Raw genomic sequence first — 23,214 nt, 5'->3', positions numbered from 1 at the left:
AAACTTCACCTCTTCCCGAGCAAATTCGCCAGATCCCGTCAGGACCTGCGCTGCCTCGGGGAAGGAGAGAAGCAGGGAGGGAGGGAGGGAAGGAGGAAGGGGAGAGCCCTTGAGGCGGGCGCGGGGACGGGACGCGCCTTCCCCACCTCCCCCGCCTCGCTCCCTGAGGGGCGGCACCGTGACCCCCCCCACAGCCATGTTGGGGGGGGCAGCGCCGCATCCCATGGTGCAGCGCGCCGGGAGGGCGGGGAGAGAGGGACGGAGGGAGGGGAGGAGGAGGAGGAGGGAGGCGGCACTGCCCGCGCAGACCCTCCGGAGCCTTCTCCTCCTCTTCGTCCTCCTCCTCCACCGCGGCTTACTCTTCGCCGCGGCGCTGGAGGCGGCCGTGCCCGCAGCGCGGTGAGTGCCGGTGGCGAGCGCTGCCCGGGGAGGGGGCGGGCGAAGCGGCCCCGATTTCCATCACGGGGAGCGGGTGTAGGGGGGCAGCGGCGTCTCCTTCCGTGTCCCCCGCCCCAGCCCCCGGCTCGGGGAGCGGCGGCGGCTCCGTAGGAAAGGGGAGATTGTCCCTGGTGCCGCCCGTTCCTGTGTCCCCGGGGAGGGGCTGCCGCGGACACCGGGGCGCAGGAGGCACCGCGCGGTGGGCTGGGGGTCTCTCCGGGCAGAGCCGCTTCTCTCCGCGGGAAGGCAGGATGGGAAGGGGATGGCAGAGGAGGAGGCTGCGGGGAGAGGTCATCTGTGCCCCGCCTGCCCCGTCCTCCACCCCGGGGGATCCGGCCGCCCCCTGCGCCCTGCCCACCCCGCAGCCCGGCCGGTCCCACCGGATGTGTCGGGAGGCGGCGAGGTGGAGCGGGACGGTCCGTAAAGTAAACAAAGGGAAAGGGAAGGGAGGAGGAGGAGGTGTCCCCTCGCTGCCGGAGCCGGGGCCCCTGGCTTTGCCCCTTCCCCTCCTCAGGCGAGCGCGTAAATCCGTGGCTGCCTCTTGGAGCCGGAGCGGTAGCGCAGGGGAAGTGGATGAGGTTTGGGTTTGGGTTTTTTTTTAAGGTGTGTGGGCTTTGGGGGTTTATTTTTGGTTTGTTCTGGTACTGCGCTGGCTGGGACTGTGTGATCCAGAGAGAATCGGGGCAGCGCTCCGGTCCCTTGACCCGGGGACAGCCCCCGGCGTCTGCGGCGGAGAAGGGGAGCGGCGTCCCCTCAGCGCGGCTCGGGTCGGTCCGGTGGTGCCACAGAAGTTGGATCACACACAGAAGCCTTTGCACTTCTTGGAGAAATGTGATATTTTTTCTTTTTCCGGTTGTAAACCTGATTTTGGAGTACAGTGAGAATTGCAGCTGTAACAGAGAATCGTTCACCTCAAATCCCCGCAACTAACTGTGGAGCATATGCTGTACGTGTCCAGTTCTCACATCTATTCTCTTCCCAGACCTCCTGTGCTCTGATGATGCTTTTTTGAGACAAGGGGTAGACTTTACTCTTTGCTTTCCAGTTCTTTTTTTGTTGTTTTTTTGGCTGAAACAGTGTTATTTCTGTGTTAGCTGCCTCGCAGTCAGTCCTATTCCAGTGCTATGGGAGCAGCGTATCCTGCAGGCCCTGGCACTGGAGCAGCGTCAGCCTGGAGCCCAGTTTTTGTCAGTTTCACTGGGATAAGAGCAGTGCTGTAGTAAAGGCATTAAACAAAAAGTTCACTTGTAAAGAGACGCATTTGGGATTTCCTATTGAAATATTTAATGCAAATGTTAGTGTAAGGGTGAAGTGGTATTGCAGTGTCCCTTTAAAATTCACACTCCTTTGGCATTAGGTTGTTTGATCTATTTTTTCCCCCCTTTTTTGGATTAATTGGAAAAGTCCCACATTCCTCGAAGCTAATCTGCCTTTATCGTCTCTCGTTCTGTTAAACCTGGGTAAGGTCAGGAGTGCAACTGGATTGGGGCCAGAAAATATTAAATGTTACACACTTACTTGGAACAGTTTGTTGTCTCACTGATGTTATCCATGTCCAAAATGCCACCGCTTCCTTTCTCCACCTGTCCCTTTTCTTGTTACTCCTGAAATCAGGGTGTTATCCTGCCCCCTTTGTAGGAACACCTTTGCCTGTGTGGTGTGATTTGTGGAAGGGAAGCACAGCCCTTGGGTTTCTTAAAGCAGGGTTTGTGGCTGAGATTCTGTACAGAATGTGTGTATATCTTTGGGATCAATCCATGCAGGAAATTTAATGGACCTAAAATCTGGGATCCTGTTAACAGAACAAAAAGGGAAGACACACTGGTTGCTGGACAAATTGTCTCTCAGGGTACTGTAAAACTCTACAGGCAACTCAACAAGAGAAAAACAGTTCGGAATAAATTTGTCTTTTGTGCTATTATGTCTTAAATGCAGTTCGTGGAACATGGATGGGATTGATGTTTGTGTTGGTTGACCTTTTGTTTTGCAGGAAGGTTAAAATGTATACATGCAAGGAAAATGACATAGTGCTTATTTGTCAAAAGCTTTATGCTGGTTTTGGCCTCAGCCTCGGGTTTTAAAGGTACTAAGCATGTGTAGGGACACAGCAATCAACTATTGGAATACGTCATCCAGAAAGGAATATTCTTAGAATAACACTCATGTTTTGAATGTGTAATTTGCTGAAATAGCTTTAAAAATTCTTTCAAGATATCTACTGATGTGACTTTGCTTCAGAGTGTGTTACTTGTGGAAAGGGCTTTTTTTTTTTTTTTTTTTTTTTTTTTTTTTTTTTGTTTGATAATATAATGGTTTGCCATATGAGTAATGATTGAATGGGGGCTCTCAGTATTTAAACTCCAACAAGCTAATAGATATTTTGGGGGGCATGATATGAGGAGAGAAAAGCGGGAGTGTTTTCTAGAGATTAAGTAGTACAAGAGGTGGCTTTGATGGTTTAGCAGATTGTGTTCTGTTTTTTTAATGCATCTATGAATGTGGTGAGTTGGTTTTTCCTCCACTAGGAGGGTAACTAAAGAATTAATAATTTATTTCCTGCCATTTGTATAACAAAATGATTTTTTCCCCTGGTAGGCACTGCTGTGTGTAGACCTCCAATGGTCTTTATTTTGATATAATATTAATAATAACAATACAGGCTTTTCCCATTCATTTTACATCTTTTAGTGTTCATGTAAAAGTGCTTTTCCCTATGAAAAAGAACTTTGTCTTCTCAAAGTGTAGTTTTGAAGAATATTGGTAACTATAAATAGTTTGTAATTTTGCTGTTAAATCTCTATAAAAACACACAGGATTTGAATAGTCTCATGTGGTTTTGTCTTAAATTGGACCTTTGTACCTTTACAATTTATGTAGATTACTGCCTGAAGTGTATTTTCACATTCTGGATAAATGTCAGTAACTGGGCAGAAGGTGCTTAAAAAGGAATTTGTACTGGATTCATATTCCGGATTTATTTTCTGGTGTGACTGATATTTAGCTCCATCAGATGTGGTTTCCAGACTAAATGTGTCTTTCCTCCCATCTCGTGTTAGTGTAATTCTAAAGTTTCAACTACCACAGACACCGTGGACATATTGACTTAATTTCTTGAAAAGGTTTTAATTACAGGTCAGAATTTTAAAAACTGCAACAAAGAAATCCTTACTGCATTGCTTTGAGTTCCTGTATGGAATAAGAGCAGAAATGATGGAAAAACACTCTAAAAGTCAATTTAGAATGCATTTATTTAGCACCCGAACTACAGTGATCCTTGTGTCTTTGCAGGATACATATGTGCTAAAAGCTGTCTTTTTTTATTCTAAGTGTTTGGGAAAAAAAAAAAAAAACCAAACAAACCTAGAACCTTGATGCAGATTAATGCAAGAGCAGAGTTTATAAATTGTTAGTAATTTCAAGTGAGTCTCTTGGTTTGTATATAATGCCACTTAAAAGCTTTGAAAGTTGTATGTTCTACCAGTGTTCAATGAATGTGGTTTATTGTGTCTGTCACAAAGACAGGAAGCTGAAAGAATGGGAAATTGAGTGGAAAACATGGTATCCAGATAGATAACTTGGGTTTAAATAGGGGATTTTTGGGTGTAGGAGAGGAAGGACTTCTATGGAGATGATCGAGTAGATCTTTGTGAAAGCTTTCATTCCTCATGTCCTGCTCGCCATATTCAGGCAGAGGTTGATGGCTAATAAGAAAAACTGTTCAAGAAATGGTTATTTAGGGGCTGAACAGTTTTAAAAGCTGCATGTTTGGGGTGGTAGCCTTAAATTTTTATGTTCCCTATCCCATTCCTGTATAACTTCTGTATTTTTTCCACTGTGTAAGCTTCCTAATATAGGAGTTTATTGCTTGTCCAGCATTGTGCTCCTGATGCTGAGATAAAATTCTTGTATTTGGGCAGACTTCTGAGTGTTATGACTTTTGTGGTTTTTTTGTTTGTTTTTTTTTTTTTTTTTTAATAAAAGTATAATCAAACAACCAAAAGCACAAAAACTTTGTGTGGCTTGATCTGGTTTTCTGGATTTGTATTAAAGCAGACACAAGAGAGATAGCTGTGATTATCCAGGTGTGTAGTAGCTTTCCAAGCATCTCCATGCAAATTTCAGCAGTTCAAAACACCTCTCAGCACATCAGAGGGATGTGTGGTTGGAGGGAGTTTACTCGGGGAATCATGTGTGAAAGAAAAAGTTTCTGAGGTGACAGGAGAACCACAGAAACTGATTTTTCTCTGGCTCTGCCAGCAGTTGAAACACGGAGTTGCAGCTCAGTGGTGGTGTCAGTGGTTCATGGATTAGGAAGAAAATGGAAGATAGTTTCTGAAATCTGGTGTACAGGGTTTGAATGCAACTTCTGTCAAGTAAAAATCCGAATGGAAGAGGTAATTAACAAGTGCTGAAGGCAGCAGGCTTTGTTAGGGAACGTGTGATTCACTTGCATTAGTCTGAATTCTGGGTGAATTTAAATGTTCTTCAGCTCTGCAGCAGTCCATGGCTGAACTGGAAGAAGTCTCCTGGACTGGATTTCATTTTTTGCCTATAACTTCAAGACTTTTTTCTTCCCCTCTGTTTTTCTGCATTATTCCTCTGCCCCTTTTTGTCATGTTCAGTGCAGAATGAGCATATGAAAAAAGTTGTAAGTAGTTTTTGTTAGCTTCCTCTTGCATGGAAGCATTACTTTTTGTTTTTCTTCTGGGAAGTCAACCTGACAAGCACTCAACTCTTGTTTCATTTTCCTGTAGAGTTCCAACTTAGTAACAGTGTAGTATAGGTCAGTTTAGAGTTAATCCCTCTAATGTTGGGTCTTTCCCTGCTCATGGAACTGCACTTTAACTCATTTCAAAACCCTAAAATAATTTCCTTCCTTTTGCCCAGAAGTGTATAAGCAAACCCTCTGCATCAGTGTCCTGCAGCCACTGCTGTCGATTCAGCTATGTTGAACAATAAATTTGGAAGATTTAGCTTGTGTATGTGTCAAGGGTCCTTAAATGAGGCACTTGTTGCCTTTGCAGAGATAGAAGAGACTGAGCTGAAGCTGTTCCAGTGCTTGGGACAGTGAGAAAGGGGTCAGAGGGCTCTGCTGACTCTAAACTGCTCCTGCTTCCTGCTGCCATGCTTGGGCCTTGCATTGTTTACCCACACATAGAAATTCACAATTCCTGCTTTTGTTTTATTTTGGTTTGGAGGAGGAGAGAGGGAGCAGACTATCTGAGCCTCTAAAGTGTCTTTGGAAGGCAGAGATAATTTTTTCCTGTAGTCCCATTGAAGTTTGTAGGAAGGATTTGAAACAGCAGATTATTTCTTTTTTTTTTTTCTTTTTCCTTTCCTTTTTTAATCTTATTTCCTGTTTTCTTGCTGCAAATAATTAGGTTTCAGGGTGATACAAGAAGTTTAGTTTAGCAGAGGCTCTGAATGAATTAAATGATGTGTTTTCCAGCTGTGAATGCACCTTTTTAACCAGGTATCCACTTCTTTTCCCAGGCCTTAAGCACTGCCTGGGGTCTTCAGTGATACAATCCATGAGATGTATAGTAGCCAGTAAGGTCTCTGCTCCATCCAGCATTTAATAGGTAATTTCCTAGCAGTGCATCTAAGATTACTCTATTGAATGTACTAGTGAGAGACTTAGAAATCCCAATGTCTGAGTTACACCCAGTGGTGGAGATTTACATCAATCAATACCTGTTTCATCCTGTCTGTTGTAGGTTTTATGTTCATCATGAATGCTGAGGCAAGTTTATTCTCATTAATACTCTGCAGCTTTGAGATTCAGAAATTCTGTGATTGTCAAAAGAGAATTTCCTCTTACTGATTTCAGGCAATCTTTTAAATTTTTTTCTATGAAAGATAGTATGAAAACATAAAATCTGCCACCATTTTCTTACTTGCACATAGGTATCTGCTCTTGATTTCTTTTTTTTTTTTTTTACTGGGCAGTTCCAGTCTTTCTGTCTTCACAGGAGCAAATAGTCTGTGCTATGGGTTAGTATGCTGGTATCTTTTATTGCCTACTTTTTTTGAGAAAAGGTTAATAAAGAAGAAAAATAAAGTTACTGTTTAAAAGAGTACAGTTCCTTTTTATTTTTGGTTAACCAACCAAGTTGTTTACCAGTTTTTCCCCCTGCTGTTTCTAATACACTTTTCAAGCAGAAATTCCTTTTGCTGGTGGCTGAACTCTCTTGTGGTTCTTTTATGCCTGAGTGTACCTCAGGTTTTAGCAGTCTCCTCCTGCATCTCCTTTGCTACTTTACCTGATGCTCCTGTAGTGGAAGCTCTTTATAGGCAGAGTTAATTCGTTACAGATTTCCCAGTGCAGGCACAAAAGGGATGTATAACAGGTACCTTTGTCATTCAGTTGTTGGAACTAACTTTTTGTAAAGAGGTGAACTTCATACTTCAGTTTGATATGAATCCTTACCCCTCTTCACCCTTTCCCCTACCAAGTTCCAGAACTTGATGTAGGTGGTGGTGTATTTTTGCCACTGTCTAGGACCCTTCATGCCTGATGATGTTGGTTTTGTCAACCAGTGGTGCAGGCAGCTGGGAACCACTAACACAGCCACAGTATCAGAAGTTGGGACTAATTTTATTTCTCCTCTTGTGGCTTCTTCTTTTCCTTTCAATGGCAGATTAATTCAGCTGCTGTGTGGTTGTTTATTTCCCTTTAATATAAGGACAGTGAGCCCTGGCACAGAACCACCTCAGTTCTGAGGTGCTCCCTGTGGAGGGTTTAAAGTGCCTGTCACCAGGAGAGCACAAACCGTGATGTTGGATCTAAGCTGTTAATTTAAGGTGCCATCTTACAGCTTGGAATGAACCTTGGCATGGCCATAGCAGTTAATTCATGTTTGTCAGTGTGCTCCTTACTCCTAATCATGCCTGACTCAGAACTGTATTTGCTAAATAAAATACATTTCATTTTACAAGTATGGCAGAAGAAGGGCTGATAGATAATATATATATAGAATTGTACCTCCCAATTAATGAGCCACAAGTTGAAAAGTTTTAAAATCACGCAAGTTCCATTTTTAATTGTATCAACAACTATTTAATATTGTTACATTTTAAATTTGTTTTCCATTGCCAGCTTTCACCCAGGAAACCTTCACAGACTGCTGACATGTGTTGGTCTCTCGCTCTCAGTGAAGCTCTTTGCAAATGTTACAAATTACAGTTTCAGTTCTTACTCTGGTGTTAACAGCTCCATTATGGGAACACTGTTAATTAATGGCTCAAGAAGTAATTCTGAATTTTTATCAGCTCTCATTTTCTATTTCAAGCTTAAGCACTATATCCTAGAGGCTTCTAGATTTCAGTTAGTTTATTAATTATCTTGTCATTTCCACTTCAGTTTGTATAAATCACAAAGCCGGGTGTTTTCTGCCCTTGTTCAGCTCTACAGCTTCTTTTACTACTCCATGTTTAGTGCATTTTGGATTTTGTTGTTCAAATGTTCTGCTCAAAATATGCTTTTAAAATCCTGCAGGAGCTGAGTGAACTGGTGTGTGCAGGTTATTGATTGATCGGTGCTCAGTTTGTGATTAACCTCTGCTGGTGCAAGTAAAGAAATGTTCTGCTGTGGTGTAGCAGGGGGGTAAATAACAATTTTTTTTGCTGGATTCAGCACTGGTAGGATTTAATTTGAATTCTGATCAGTTTTGGGCACTGGACTTCAAGAAGGGGTTTTCTTTTTTTGGATGCTTTTAGTAGCAGGTGCCTGAGAATATGCTATCCAAGAACTGAACAAATTAAGATGCTAAGACTTAAGAGATAAGAAGTTATTCCCATGCATTAGGCTACTACAAGGATAGAGATGATAAAGGATTACAGGGACTAAAATGAGCATTAGTTGACTTAAATAATGGGACCAGAGACTTGGGTTGCTACTTGGGAAGAAAGACTTCTAATTCCAAGAAAAACAAACCAATGGAATAGATTAGGGAAGGGACTCATCCCTGACAGTCTTCAAGAACAAATTAGGCATCTGTCAAAAGGAGATGCTGTTCATTCCTACCTGAGGAGTGGCAGCCTGACAAGGTGACCTCTTGAATTCCATCCAGCACTGATTTTAGTGATGAGAGCAGGTAAAGAATGTGGGGTTGTTATTTGCAGAATGATGGTGGTAATCAGAAGGTAGCTGACAGTAACCCCAGCAGCTGAGAGTCTTCTCTGAGCTCCTGTGCTCTCTGTTATCTCTGCAGTTGCCCGAGACTGCAGCTTTGATGTGAATCTATCCCAGGCAAAGCAGGTTGTGTTTCCTTTGTGGAAGGCTGGAAAGGTCATGGGGAGATGAACTTTTCTGCAAATGAAACTGTCATGTTCTTCTGCAGATGTTGCCTACACAGGGCTTGGAAAACGGCATTATAACAACAATTACATACTACATACATACTACAACAATTAGTTTAGCTTTTATCCAATTTCAAGGAGGAAAACATGCAAGACTTTTAAACTGTACAAACAAGTTGATAAAGTGGCCTTAGGATGACAGTTCTTTTTTCTTTAGTGTTGCCTTTTAATTAGTTACAATAGATTATTATATACTAATAAGATTAGTTTTGTTTTCACAATAATAGAAACTTCTCTTGACTCTTTGCTTTGTTTTTCTGTCAGCCTTTCACTCTTCACTATGATAATTTGTATTTGATGTTTTACCACTAGGCTTTGTCTTAATCATAACTCACATGAATCTGTTTTAAAGTGAGTCAGAATGTTTCTCTGCATTTTGGCACAGAAGGAACAAGTTGCTATTGAGATTGGGAAGCAAAATTAAGTAATCTTTAGTGGAAATGTGTGTGAAGACAAAATGTAATCCTGGCTGGCTGTACCTGGTACAGCTGCTGCTGAAAGTTGGAATTCATGGAGCAGCCTGCTTTTGAGATTATCCATAGGACAGAGTAAATTAAAAATTAGAGGCAGAAGCTGTTGAAATTAACAATTCAGTGCTGCATCTGAGTTTTCTTGGTGCCTTTGGGCTAAAAGGTGAAGCTAAGAGTGTGGATCTGTGCAATGTGTGAGAATTTGTGTAAACTGCTGTGGTCTGGGGAAATAAATGTCATTTAAGAACCCCTGCATTGGTGTGGAAGTGAAGGGAAGCCTTTTTCTTGTCATCTGCATTAAAACCTGTTTAATCTGTTCTAAAACCTGGTTTTCTTGTTTAGGATTGTTTTGTGGGAATTCTCTTGTAAATTGTGGGATTTCGACTGGTGACTGAGGGGACTCTCCACCAAGGAGGAGGATTGCAGTTACTATATTCCCTAGTGAATATGTACAGACATTGTTTTATACATATTAATCAATGGTTATCAGGAAAAAACAATCCATTTCCATAGGGGAAAAATACTATTTTTATTTTGCCCACACATTTTGATGGCATAATTTGAGGATTGAAATTTATAAGAGAAATAGTAGAAAAAAGTATATGGGATGTGTTTTTTTGGGGGGAATATTCTGTCTTGGTCTCTTCTCAAATGCTTTGTGAATATTAGGTTGAGTTTAGTCCCTCTATTTTTTGGTTTGTGGATAGAAAAAAAAAAAAACAGTCAGAACCTCTGTAAAACTTAGTCAAAGAGTGGAGTCCAAAGGAGGAGTGGGATGTAACACTGAATTCACTTCTGTTCCATTTCCTGCCTGGAGTTCCTGACAGTATTTCATTTGTATAAGAAATTGAGCTTTGGTACCCTGGGAATTTGCTGCCTACATGAATTTATTAAATAACCAAGTGATTTTTTTTGGAAGATTAGGCCCCTTTAGAGGAAGCTGGTGTGCAGCACACGATTAATCCTCAGATGGGGATTTGAATGAAGCCAAAGTTGAGTTGTGTCACAGGCTCCAGGCCCCTGCTGATTCAGCTCAGCGAAGGCAGGGTTTCTTTGTGCTCCTCTCACGCTCTTCCAGGGCTTTCAGCAGCCAGTGTTGGGCCTTGCTCTCCTTTCATCAGAAGAGGAGAGGGAATTCTTCAAGAAAGGAGTGTCTAACATTGGCTTCATTTTACAACTGAATCAGCTTTTTCTTCTCTTAAAGGCAAACAAAACCTTTAAACTGTTTTCACAATCTGAAGAGAGTGTTGAACAGAGCTTCACTTCCTAGGAAACAGATTTTGGAGTCCTATAATGTATTTATCTGTGTGGCTTTTTGGTGTTAAATGGGGATTGCATTGAAGTTCTCACTTTGAAAAGACTTTGGTACCTCTGTGGAAATAGATACTGAGCACCAGTATTCTCAAGTGGGAGTAGGAACATTGGTCATATTATGCCGAGGAGATCATAGAGTGAAAGTACAAAAAGGGTGAGGGACTGCACAAGTTGTGAAAATAAATGTACATAAAACATATTTCTGTGAGTACGTTACTCTTGAAGTTGATAGAAGTTAAAAAACAAGGCAAGACCTTGTGGGTAGCTGGGTTGAGATTAGTTTTGGAAAGGCAAGATGAAAGTGGTGAGTTTGAGAAAGGATTTGGAGCACAGTCAAAATGAAGTGGGGAGGGGGAGAGTGGTGCCCATGTGCATATAATGTGAGCACTTAATGCACAGCTGTCGCTTGAAATATGATCATTTTTTGGACTGAGTCTGTGTTACAGCAGTTTGAAGTGTTATGTTGAACTTGTGTTCTATGTTGTTAAAGCTCTGTCTTTTTAGCTGAGTTTATCTGATAGATCATGTGAATAGGAAGTTATAGCAAGTATGGACTCTTTTTTTGTGTATGTGTGCTTTTAGTATGATATGGAATTGAGCTCTTACTGAAGTTTGTACTTCTTTCCCCAGTTAAGTTACAGCAACCTGGTTAAAAATTTCTGGAGAAGTACTGGTGGTGCAGCTTACAGTGCCATAGTGGGGGTGTGTTCTGGGATGATGTGCTTAGGCTCTGTGTTTGGGTCCAGTGAGGTGTCCAGATTCTGCTTCATGGACTATATTCTTCTGGTGGCCAAACCACTATGCAATACTGAGATGAAATTAGTGCTTGTATGCTAATTATTCTGAAACAAGACTATTAAATCCTCACAGCATTGTCTGTGCAAACAGTGCTTTTGAGTCGGTCTAGAATTCAGTAATTGCCCTGACTGTTCTGAGGTTTCTCCCGAGGTCATTTGTTAATGGGTTATACTCAGGGCTGTGTTGTAATTATTCTTCTGCATGGGTGTGTTTTTGGTGCTGCTGCTGGAAGTGCTTCAGGCAGGTCTGCTGCCCCGTTCACTGCATGAGGTGTGGGGCAGTGGTGAGATAATCTAGGGCTGCATGGATGTACAAGTTGGAAGGAACCCAAAAGGACCATTAAGTCCAACTAAGGCTTGGTGCCATGACTGCTTCCTTGGGGAGCCTGTTGCAGTGACTGACCCCCTTTCCTGTGAAGAACCTTTCCTCATATCCAATCTGAATTCCCCATGATGCAGCTTCATCCCCCTTTTTTTGTGTACTAAATACATATGCTCATACAGACTACATTTTTTCAAAAGACCTATGGAATGCTTCCCTTCCTATCTTGTTAAAACATGAAATCTTAGATACTTTCTGCCTTCTTAAAACAAATGGCTGGAGAATAATTCCCTATGAATAGTGTACAGTTTACTGATGGAAATTTGTTTGTGGTTGCTCAGTGACTGCCAAAGTTCACTTGATTCACTGGTTTGTGCAAGATAGAGGAGAGTACAGCTACAGGAGTAATAACGTTGCAGATAACTTGGCTATAAATTGTCTCATCTCTGCTAAAGAAGATATTGTGCCCAGCAGTTGCTGTTCCTGTTCTTTCCCTGACAGAGTCTTTCATGTCTGCTGTGATCTTTGTGGAGTTTTCTTTGACTCACTGTAGAGCCAAAGGGGCATCATCAGAGACCAGATTAAGTGTTCTGTAAAGATAAAAACGTTGCAGTGCATAAAATTGTTTATTTGCTTTGTTGCTGTGAATCAGTTTGTGGAACCACTACACACGGTTAGGAGAGGGAATTAAAACAAATAATGTTGGTCTTTAGTGGTCCATCTTTGGTTTTGTGGAGATTGAAGTCACTGAGGTCACTGCTGTGTTGAAATGAAGTGGAGAATCTGGGAAGGGGTTGGAAGGAGAGGTATTTGTGTGTGAAAAGAGTGAGGAGGACAAATTTTCTTGAAGAGAGCAATCAAAGAGCTTTAAAGGTAGCTGGAAACATAAGGAAGCTGAGCAAGGAGCTCCATACTTAGAAGATAAATTAAGATTTTTACTCCTGGATACTGGTAATTGTTTAATGGCTCAGTGGTGTCCTTGGGGAAGGAGTCAAATTAGAGAGGGAATAGGGTGATATTGGAGGACAAAACTTAAACTTTCAGGTCTTGTATGTGGACATTTAGATCTACAAATAAGTTATATTTTAATTACAAATAGGTAGAATTCTGTGTTGGTTTTAGGAGGAGAGTAAGATATTACAGGGGTACATAAAACATAGAATAAGGAAAAATAAGGAGGCAAAACCAGAAAAAGTGGGTAACTTGCAGCTGGTTGGGCAAAGTCTAAAAGGGAATAGTTTTCCACCACAAAAGGCGTTAAATTTAAAATTTAAATATTGGCACTTTACTGAAAACCTTTCCCATGTGGAAAAAGGTAGAGAGTTTCAAAAGCTATGAAAAATACCCCTCCCCTCTTAATTTTTTCCCCTGAGCAGATGTACTTGTTTGGGTTTGTTTTATTTTTAAGAAACCATTTTGTAAGATCCATAGGTTTTTAAATTTTTCTTTTACAAAAAGTCAAAATAAAAGCACAGATTTTCAATCCAAACCATTTTTAATGTTTAATCTCCTTTTGACCACTTTAGAAGCTTTCAGCATTTTATCCCCATTAGAAGGAGACTAATTGGTCTTTTAAGAAGTGTTACAACTGGTTGGACCTGAGTTTAGCATAGGAGAGTTCTTGTTACCACATGCTTCTTAAGTAATTGATGAATGAAGTAAATCAGTAAGTAACCTGTGAAAACAAATATTGGGAAGGTGTGCCTGGAAAAGGCTCTTGGTGTAAGGGAGAAATGATCCCATGTTTGGGTTGTCCTGACTGCATTACTTGTAGCAGCTAATGAGCAAACAAGAGGCCCTTTATCAGTCCTCTGGGATTGCCTTCCAACATCAAATCAAATCACAGTGCCATGTATTTGTACACTGAATTTTACACACATGGGTGGTTCTTTGAAAATCAGTGAGAGAACTTGTGTGGAAAATTTAACATGTCTGCAAGTGTTTGCATTATTGATGCCTCAGCAATTAAAAAAATATTTTTCTAGCATTTGGTGTTTTTTTGATGCTGTATGTAAGTCCCATGGCATTACACACAATTATTTCAACTAGTGTTTAAGAGTGCTACTGATGTAACTTCCCAGAGTAGGGAAAGGTCATTACTACTGCCCTTGGAAATTAAAAGTAGCTTTTGCCTTATCAGAAAATATCTTCAGTTAAATCAATAAGTGCACGGGTTTCTCACTCTGAGAAACAGTCTAATGAGCAATTTGCCTTTTCATAAAAGACTTGCCATGATATCATTCCCATTGTGTTAATTATCAGTGTTTTTACAAATTGTCCCAAATCATGACTAATTCCATAAAAATGTTCAGAGCAGGCGTGATTCTGGGGAAAGCTGTTGTTTGCCACTCAGTCTGGCAGAGATGGTGGGACAGCCTGACTTAGCAGATTCTGTGTTAACCATAAAATCAGGGTTTGGAGGCAGTGCCATTCACCTTACGGAGCACCATCAAAGCAGTTCAAGTTCTTGTTGATTTTTTTTTTTTTTTCCTCTATGGTATGCATGTGTGTTTCAGGTAAATGTCTGTGACTCTTTTTTCTGGTTTTCATGTTGAAATTAAAGTATTTTACTTCTCCCCCCACACCTAGTTTATTACAGCTTAGATGAAAACTTAAGAGAAACTGTGCAGAGATTATTTGAACTTTTTATGTTACTTTATCTCATGAGATTTTTTTGGGGAAATCTTTTGGTGGCCCTTATGTGTGTGGAAAATTAAATATCTAAGGTGAATAAAGTTTGGGAAACAGTTCTTAGAAATCCAGTTTTAAGTGCATAATATATAAGCTTGGGCTTTCTACTGATATTGACTTTGTCCCTATAGTATATATTTGTTTGAAAGGGAAAGAAGAAAAACAACTAGCAAAGTAATAAACTCAACTCTCTACATTACTTGGCTCTGGAATTCTTATAGATCAATTGTTTTCTTTAAGAAACAAACCCACAACTTTCTGTGTGTTATGTATGTATTGAGCAATATCTATATATTTGTTATTCAGCTGAGAGCTGGCTTGCCTGCCCTGTGATGCACATACCCTGAGGAGGTAAATGCTTTTCACTAGTTCCTCCCACACACTTTTTATTTTCCAGGGAAGCACTTTCTAACCCTAGATCTGGATGCTGCTTGTGTTTTGAATCACTCATCACAGTTTTCAGCACTCACTTGTTTTTGCTATTAAATGTATATTATCACTAATAAAGGTTCATTTTGTGATGCTTTAACTCTCTTCCTTCTTCAAAATAACAAATCCATATAACTTGAGAAATTTTTAGTTTGCTTTCATGGGACCAGTAGTATTTTAGGCAACTTCTGTTTTGAGTTCAAATATAAGTCTCTGGCTTCTACCTTGACAAACTTCTTCTGTGTTTTGTTTTAGGGTGGGTTTTTTTTTTTTTTTTGTTCTTTTCCTAAGGACTTCCAGCTAAATAATCTGCACTTGTAAAATAGGATATGTACTGCAGGTGGTTATCTTGTCTTCATAAGATGAATATCAGTTAATTTGCTCTTAAGTTTTTTGGATGTTAGACTACTTTGACATTAGTTAAGAAAATACCCTAATGAATTTTAAATATTTGTTTCAGATTTCATGTTTCATCCTGTATTGGGCACCTGCTGCTGAGAGCTGGAAAGTCTACTTAGGGTATGTACAACAGCTAATGATTTCAATTTCACACTGAGTTTTATTCTGGGTAAAGCAGGTCAAGATGAGATTTTGTTGTTGTTGTTTCCTTGTAATTATTGTTGAAAATCCTGATTGTTAAACAGTGGGTGTTAAAACAGAATTTCTTGGTTTGTTTTTTTTTCCCTGAGCCTCCTGGAATTGGCTTTTCTTTGACAGCCTGTTCACGGTCCTTCCATTCAGCCTGAGGGTACAGAGGTGGGCAGACCTGTGCAGCAATCAATTTATTATACATGGGAGGAATTTGCAAGGTGTTTTCTCACCTACCAAAGTCATTTGGCTGAAAATTGTATGACCAGCCCCATGTGCTGCCTTTTGGAGCAAAATACTACTAATAATTCTCTGTTCTTATGTCCTGCTTTTCTGTAGTACAGAAAAAATGGGTCTTAATAAAACAAAATCTTTGCTGTAGGGGTGCATGGCCTAATCTGAAAAGGTTTAGCTGAAAGCAGGAGTAGAGAAGTTACAGCCACAGAATTCTTTGTATTATAGGAATTTATTTCTAGTCTGCATATTTTTGATTCCTTGTGACACCCCCTGTCTGCAGGGTGAATGGTTATATTTGAAAATTTCATTTTTACTCCTCAGTGTAGTTGGTATTTCTGACTTCTGCCTTTACTGCTTCTCCTATATATGGATGTCTGAATAGTCTTACATTTGAGTGTGGCTAGAATAACTTGTTGGATCCTTATTTTTTGTTTGTGGTTTGGTTTCCCCCACCTTTCTACAACCTTCCCTGAGGTTGGTGGTTTGAGAGCCTGTATTAAATATATTTTTTTTTTTCTATTGCTTAGGCTTTGCCAGGTAACAAAATTCATCTCCTGCTACTTCAGGTGCAGGTACTTTTGAATCTAAGTTGTGGATGTAGTTACCCTTATTTAAAACTTTATCACCTGGTTTAGTCTCAGTGTTCTTGCCTGGACTGTGATACACTTGAGAACAAAGGAGATGTGGCTGCTTGCATTTCACATGGGACTTCAGGCTTGATCCATAATATATGTATTTTCATCTTCAGGGATCAGCAGAGGGTCACTTAATGTCTTCTAAACATCTAAATTTGCAGGGATAGATGTCTTTATTCTTCAGTAGCTTACTTCTGGATGTCATCAGCCTTTCTTAAACTTCAGTTTTCAAGTTTATGATGAATATTGGCTTCTCCTCTCCAATTTCTCCCCTTTTCTGCTATGGGATGGTGTTTGTTTATATTATGCAGTTAGTTTTTTCCAAGGAATTCCATCTACTCTTACCACTCCAAAGAAAAAGTTTGAATGGCTTAAAAAATAGTAGTCTTCCATTTTATCACTTAAGTTGGAAAAAACCCAAGGTATTTCAGTTGGAACCAGTACTGATATTTTTATCAGTTAAAATTAAAATTTGTAGCCTTATGCCTCATGTTAATTCTGACTTATGATTCAGATGGAAACTCAGACACTTGAAAAATATTTCCTGGACATGGAAAACTAATAGTGTGGGAAATCAAAAAAAACAAGGGCAGGGGGGTGGGAGCAAAATATTTTATCATATATAAAGGCCTGCAAATCAGATCTCTGATTTCAGGGGGTTTTTAATGCTTCCTTTAATTTTGTTTGACCTTTTGAAAGGAACAGCTCTGACTGTCGTGATGTCACAAGCAAAAAAGTGCACTTGTATGTTTTGTGAACTGAAGCCATTTGCTCCCTGGAATACGTGGTTCTAATGAGTCATATCCTGGTAAAACCATGACAACAAAGTATTTATTAGTTTGTTAGGTAAATATCTTGCAGTACCTGCCTAGATAAGACTTTATAGAAAACCAGCCCAATGAATAACAAGGCTGTGAAATATAATGTAGAGTGAGAGGAAACAGTGAAAAATCTTAAATGTAGATTGCAAGTACTTCTGACTTGTCAGGTTTATACTGAAGTCTGAATTTTTTTTTTTTATTTCTGGCTGGGGATTTGGTAAGAGGAAGAGATTAGTGCTGCTTGCTCTTTGAAAGTGGTATTGTATATGCAAATACTGCAAAGACATTTCCAGTGGAAGTGACAAAAAAAATGTACTGCATCTCTTGCTTATCCAGCTGCTTTATAAACTGTTACTTTTTGTACATATTGCGAAAAGTCAAGCTGTTACTTGTACCATGATAGGCTTGTCACATACTTTGTTCCACAGACTCACGACCTGTTTGCTCCAGTCCCCTTGTCTGTTCATGACAGTATTCAAGCCCTCCTCTTACAGGATGGAGTTTTCAAGTGTGCTGTGGTAGTGCTGCCTTCACCTATTCATCCTATGGTTTTATTAGTATTTGTACTGGATGGAGTCACAGAACTTAGGATGAAAGGTTTCAATTTTGGGTCTGGGCTCAGACATGCCTGTTTTTGTTGTAACATTTAAAATTTACACTCAGAGCAGATCTCTTGCTGATTTGACCAGCACTGAAATCACTTGGCAGTTCTGTATTTAACTCACCAGGTATCAAGGCCATGAAAGAAAAGCAGGAAACTTGACAAACTGACTCTTCTAACATCATCCAGAATCCCTGAATGCCTGGAGGAAAGGAGACTTGGGGGACCTTATTGCTTTCTACAGCTCCCAGACAGGAGGCTGTAGACAGGTGGGGATCGGGCTCTTCTTCCAGGATACAAGGGACAGGGCAAGAGGAAATGGCCTCCAGTTCCTCCAGGAGAGATTTAGATTGGATATTAGGAAAAAATGCCTTCACCAGAAGGATGGTTAAGCATTGGAACAGGCTGCCCAGGGAACTGTTTGAGTCCCTGTTTCTGGAAATATTCAAATGAGATGTAGATGTGACACTTGGTGACATGGTTTAATGGTGGCCTTGGCAGTGCTGGGTTTATGCTTAGACTCAATGATCTTAGAGGTCTTTTCCAACCAAAATAAGACTATGATTCTCAGATAATGAGTGCAGAAGACACAAATCATACAAAAGGAAGGGATTATGAGCAGCAGTTCTGTTTAGCTTTATAATTCTGACTTACTCCTCAGGCCATTGTTTGAGTATGGTATTGGTGCAGGCATTGTGTAGTTAAAAATGTGTAATTTTACATGTACTTATTGTGTGATTTCAAACCAATCACAGCCATTGACAGGAGGTGTTGCCAGGCCTTCCACCTAAGGAGCAGCTTCCAAAGGATGTTCTCTGGATTGTATCTCTACTGCAAGTGACTTCAGGTGCTTTCCAACTTTATGGTTTTATTACAGGTGGAATTAAACTAGTATTGGATGAGAAACCTTGTTGTATCCAGCATAACACTTGTTTAAATACAGTATTGCAGATGGAGAAATTAATGTCCCTTTTTATGTCTTACGGTTAGAACTACTTCCCTAATGAAATCTCAGAGATCTGGGTTCTTGTGTATTTTGGATGTTATGCATTTAATTTTGTTTTGATACATTCAGGGCTTTTCTCTTGACATAAAATCTGTTTCAAAAGATTTCAGTTGGCACTTCAAGGTGTAAAGAACAACCACTGTTCTCAAGTGTAAAGCTAATAAATGGATGTTGCTCCTTGCCAGGAAGACCTACATGCTTATAGCTCCTCCTGGCTTCTGGAAGTGGAATTTTGCTGGGCTTCCTGACTGGTTTGTTATTCTGGACTTCTGGGTCATTGCAGAAAGATTTACTTTGCCACCAAGGTTAGGATAAACTTCAGCTTCTTCCAGGGAGGCTGGGCTTGCACGTGTGTGAGTTCAGTACAGAACATCCTCTTCTCTCAGGCTGGGCCCTTCCAAGGGCTCTGTGCTCTATCTGTGCTGACAGGCACCACTAGGGTTTTCAAAGCAATGAGCTTGGATGTAAGGAACACAAACCACTCTGTGTGGTGCCTGATGCCTTTCTGAGCCCTGTCCTGGCCTTTGTTTGGCACAGCTGATATTCCTCAGCCTGTCCCCAGAGCAACTGTTGTCTCTTACAGGGGACTAAGCGGGCTTGGGGAAATAAATTTCAGTGTTTGGGGTATTGTCCTGCATTGTCTCATCCCTCCATGGAGTTCAATAAAACTTCAGCCTGTCTGGATTATCTTGGAATATGTTGTGAGATAGAATGAAGTAGAGCTTCAGTTTTCCCTCTGGAGGTGCCAAAGGTCTTCTATGTCTCAAACAAAATATTTGTTTTGGTTGTTAGCCCTCTTGTAAATGTGAGTAGGGAAACATCAAGCAGAAAACAGTCTTTGTAAATAGTACTGCTCTGTAATGCAGCTTGGATGGGCCTGGAGCAGCACATTCTGATGATGCCAGGGATAGCCATGCAGTGTTGCTGCTGTTCCCTTCCAGGCTGTTTAAATGGCAGGTTTAAGTAATGATATTCTAGTTATTATTTGAGGTAAAGTTTGTAGCTCTGTTTCTTTGAGAACGCTTAGCTTGCTCAGTGGTAATGTATAATTGGCCTTTGATCCTTCTTCTTGGTTAATGGGTTGAGGCCTGCACTGGCTGTAGTTTACTGTAGGAAATGCACAAAAGTGTTTAATGCTGGCCTAGGAAAGTTTCTAAAAGCAGCAGGATATTCTGAATCTTTGAACAAGACCATTGTTATACAAAAGAATCAGTGATAATGTGCTTCTCACTGCTAGGTGGTAGATTTCTTAACTTTCCAGTATGTCCAGATTTCAGATACTTAGTGAATCAACTCCCTATCAACCTTGCTTGTCCAAATATACCTTGGTGTGGTAAGAAGAAAACCTGAAGAGAATTTTCTGAAAACATAAAAAGACCAAAATTCAAACCAGATGGATTAAAGTCTTTTCAAGACTTAAAATTTTTCATTTTTTACTTAAAAACTGAGTGAAGATTTCCAGAGTTCTTGTTCTCTTTATGGCAGTGTTGGTTACTGGTGTAGCATCTCGAGTTGTAGTGTGGGACAGGTTGTAATGAGTGTCCTTACAAGAGCAGGAACATTAGGCGATACAAATGTATTGACATGTCATAAAATATTTGGAAAAAAAAGAAAGGCCAGCTTGATAGGCAGCAGGACCAGCAGCCCAGGGGTTGCCAAGGTTGGTTTGTGTGTGCTGTGTTAAGGGAAGGATCTGGGTTATTTCCTGGCAGACATTCATGGAGAACTTCCTCTGAAGCGAAGTGGGCTCAAGTGCACTTCCTGACACGTGTTTTAATTAGCAGTGCCTGGGAGGCAGGGAATTTCATGCCTGGTATTTTAGCCTAACCCTTATCAGTACAAAGTGAAACCATTACTTATCTCCCACATTTTTGGCACACCCTGTTCACAAGTACTAACAAAATACTGCTTTTTTATTTATTTTTCCCCTTTATCTTAATAGTCTTGATAGAATCACAAAATATTCTGAATTTCAAGAAACCCACAAGAATCATTGAGTCCAACTCTAAAGTGAATGTCCCATATGGGTACCAAATCCACAACCTTGGTTTTATCAGCATCAATCCCTGAACAACTGAGCCAACAGTCCTTGTGCACTTTTGCTTTGCTAAACCCTTCCTGTTTTTTCTGGTATTGCTGTCTTGCTTGTAATCTCATTTTGCTTATGCAGGGTTGGTTATTCTTTCCTAGTTTTAAAGCTGGTGGGAAATCATGGGATGATCTTGGAAGCCTCTCATGAGACTCCTGTGTTTTTAAGACACATCAGTTACATGCAAATACCGTGTGTAAAACCTTTTAAATCAGCCTGACTCCCCTTTGTGCCTAGATGCCTGTAGATAATTTGCTTTGGTTATTCTCTGCTCCTTTGAGATGTTGCATCAGTCTTCCTGATGCATCACAATTCCTTAGATGCCAATTTCTTTTGCAACTATTGGGTTTTTGAAATAATGCAGTGTTTTCATGCACTTGAGTTTCATTAAATCCATTTTCAATAACAACAACTAGCAAAAATAGTGACTTATTTTTTATGCTTTTGTGTACTGCCCACACATACTGCTGTCTTGAGTGTAGACTAGGTGACTGTGAGAAGTGATATGATTTCTTTTATTTCTTTCTGACCAGCAGCTGTGTATCAGTACTCTTTTCCAGGCAAGAAGTAAAGATGACTTGAATTCCCTGTCAAGAGTCCAGACAAGTGCAGCTTGGGTAGCATTTTTTTTAGTAAGGAGGATGAAGAGTACACAAAGAGGCAATAAGAGCCTATAACTACACCTGAAAATGAATGCATTAAAGTAGATTAAATCTTCTGTACCAAGAGGGAGCCTTGATCACCTGGGAGGAGTTAATAGCTGTTCCAGATGCCACTGAAATGCTGCCCTTTAACAACAAGTAGAAAGTTTATTGTTAGCAGTCCACTCCCAGCTGTGTTGTGGAAGATGCAGTCTTTAAATTGCTAACAAGGTTTCCCATAAAAAAAAAAAGGTCATTTCTTATTTTAGGGTTTAGATTGTGCAGAGCAAAAGGGCACATAAAAAGTCACGGTTGTCAACAGGACTCCAAGTTTGGCATTCCAGGTTATTTTTGTATGTATTGTAAGCAGGTGGCTGTGTTGTCATTTCCCTCTTTCAGGATCAGTCTACTCAGCTGAACTTTTAGGAGAGGATGGTAAAAGCTTGGCAGAATTGTAGAGAGTTTTAAGGTCCAAAGGAATTGGGACAACTGTAATAATGGAATTCTTCCTTCAGCCCATTCCTTTATTCTAAATGATCTCTGTTAAGAGCAATATCCAAAAAGAGTGGTAGGCTTTTTCTAATAGTAACAATACATGAGTGTTATACTTCCTTCTGTTTCTGAAAGGCTTTTTGTGGTTCTTAGCTAGTAGTAATATTCCTGGTAGTCTAAACTGTATTGTATCATAGTTATTTTAAACAGAACAATTCAGGCTGTAATCCTATGCCTTTAATGTGACTGATGCTGACTCTTAAAAATCCCTGTACATATAAATTTGCATTGGACTCTTAATATGGTGAATAATTTACCTTAGAAAGCTCTGCATAATTATTTTTGGTTTGGAAAAAATCCCAAGCAAGCAGGATTTTAATTTGCACCTCCTTTTTGTGTGGTGTTAGGGGCTCTGTATGAATCCTTCTTTGATACCTTAAAAAAATTATCTAGGCATAGGATGTGTTTGTATCCAGTTTGAGTCCTGTGCTTCTACTCTATGCTAAATCCTAAACAGGAGTGGCCCTAAACGAAGGTGGTAAATGAACAGTGACTTCTGCATCCTTTTGGAACAGTTTTTTTGGTGACTTTGTTTTTAACTCAAGGCCCACTTTCTCCAGGAGATTCTTGTAGTCATGTAAGCATTCAATGAAGAATAAAACATTTGGTGTTGATGGTGAAATCTGGGCTTCAGTTCAAAGTGTTCCTTTTGATAAGATCTGAAGAGAAGCCAAGCCAAAGCTACCTGGAAGAATTTCTTTGTGGGGTGTGTGTGTATAAACATATGTGGTGTGAAACTTCCACCAGCTACTCTTCAGCTTTTTGAAGGGAAGGGTTAAGTAGGAACTCCACAATAAATCCAGAATTAGAGTGACATAAAAATCACTGAATCTGGATATTAATATTAGGGATTAGTGGTTTTGGTGTTACATTTGATAATAAACACTTAGCTTTGAAGACATAACCTAATGCAGCTCTCTCTTGATAAAGGAGAAAGAAGGACATAAGGGGAACAGTAATGTACATTGCTTAATATCCTGATGCTCTCTGTATTCATATATCCATATGTCCAGAGAATGCTGCATTATCTGTGTATTAGGAGTTTGAGAAATAGAGGTGAGAAGATGCCAGTTTGGCTTTTCTGACTAAAACACCCACTAAAGAATCAAAGAAAATTTGTGATTGTTACATTCAGGGTAGCATCACACATTGAAAAAGTAGCTGAAATGTTAATGCAGAGTTAATTTTTCTGTTGGCATCTAATGCTTTTCTGATGTAAGTT

The 23,214-nt window shown here is 40.2% G+C and overlaps 1 protein-coding gene across 1 annotated transcript in view; it reads left to right on the top strand.

Moving 5' to 3' along the window:
• Window positions 1-266: 266 nt before the first annotated feature.
• Window positions 267-23,214, top strand: part of PTK2 (protein tyrosine kinase 2) — a 189,336-nt gene continuing 166,388 nt past the window's right edge. The window contains exons 1-2 of the mRNA XM_053976570.1: window positions 267-399; window positions 15,283-15,341. The gene's annotated coding sequence lies outside the window, so the exon portion shown is untranslated. The remainder of the gene's footprint in view (window positions 400-15,282; window positions 15,342-23,214) is intronic.

The sequence above is a fragment of the Vidua macroura genome, chromosome 1 (genome assembly GCF_024509145.1).
Source record: "Vidua macroura isolate BioBank_ID:100142 chromosome 1, ASM2450914v1, whole genome shotgun sequence".
Classification (NCBI taxonomy): domain Eukaryota; kingdom Metazoa; phylum Chordata; class Aves; order Passeriformes; family Viduidae; genus Vidua; species Vidua macroura.
Note: the sequence above shows the minus strand (reverse complement) of the source record. Positions and strands in the feature narration are given on the sequence as shown.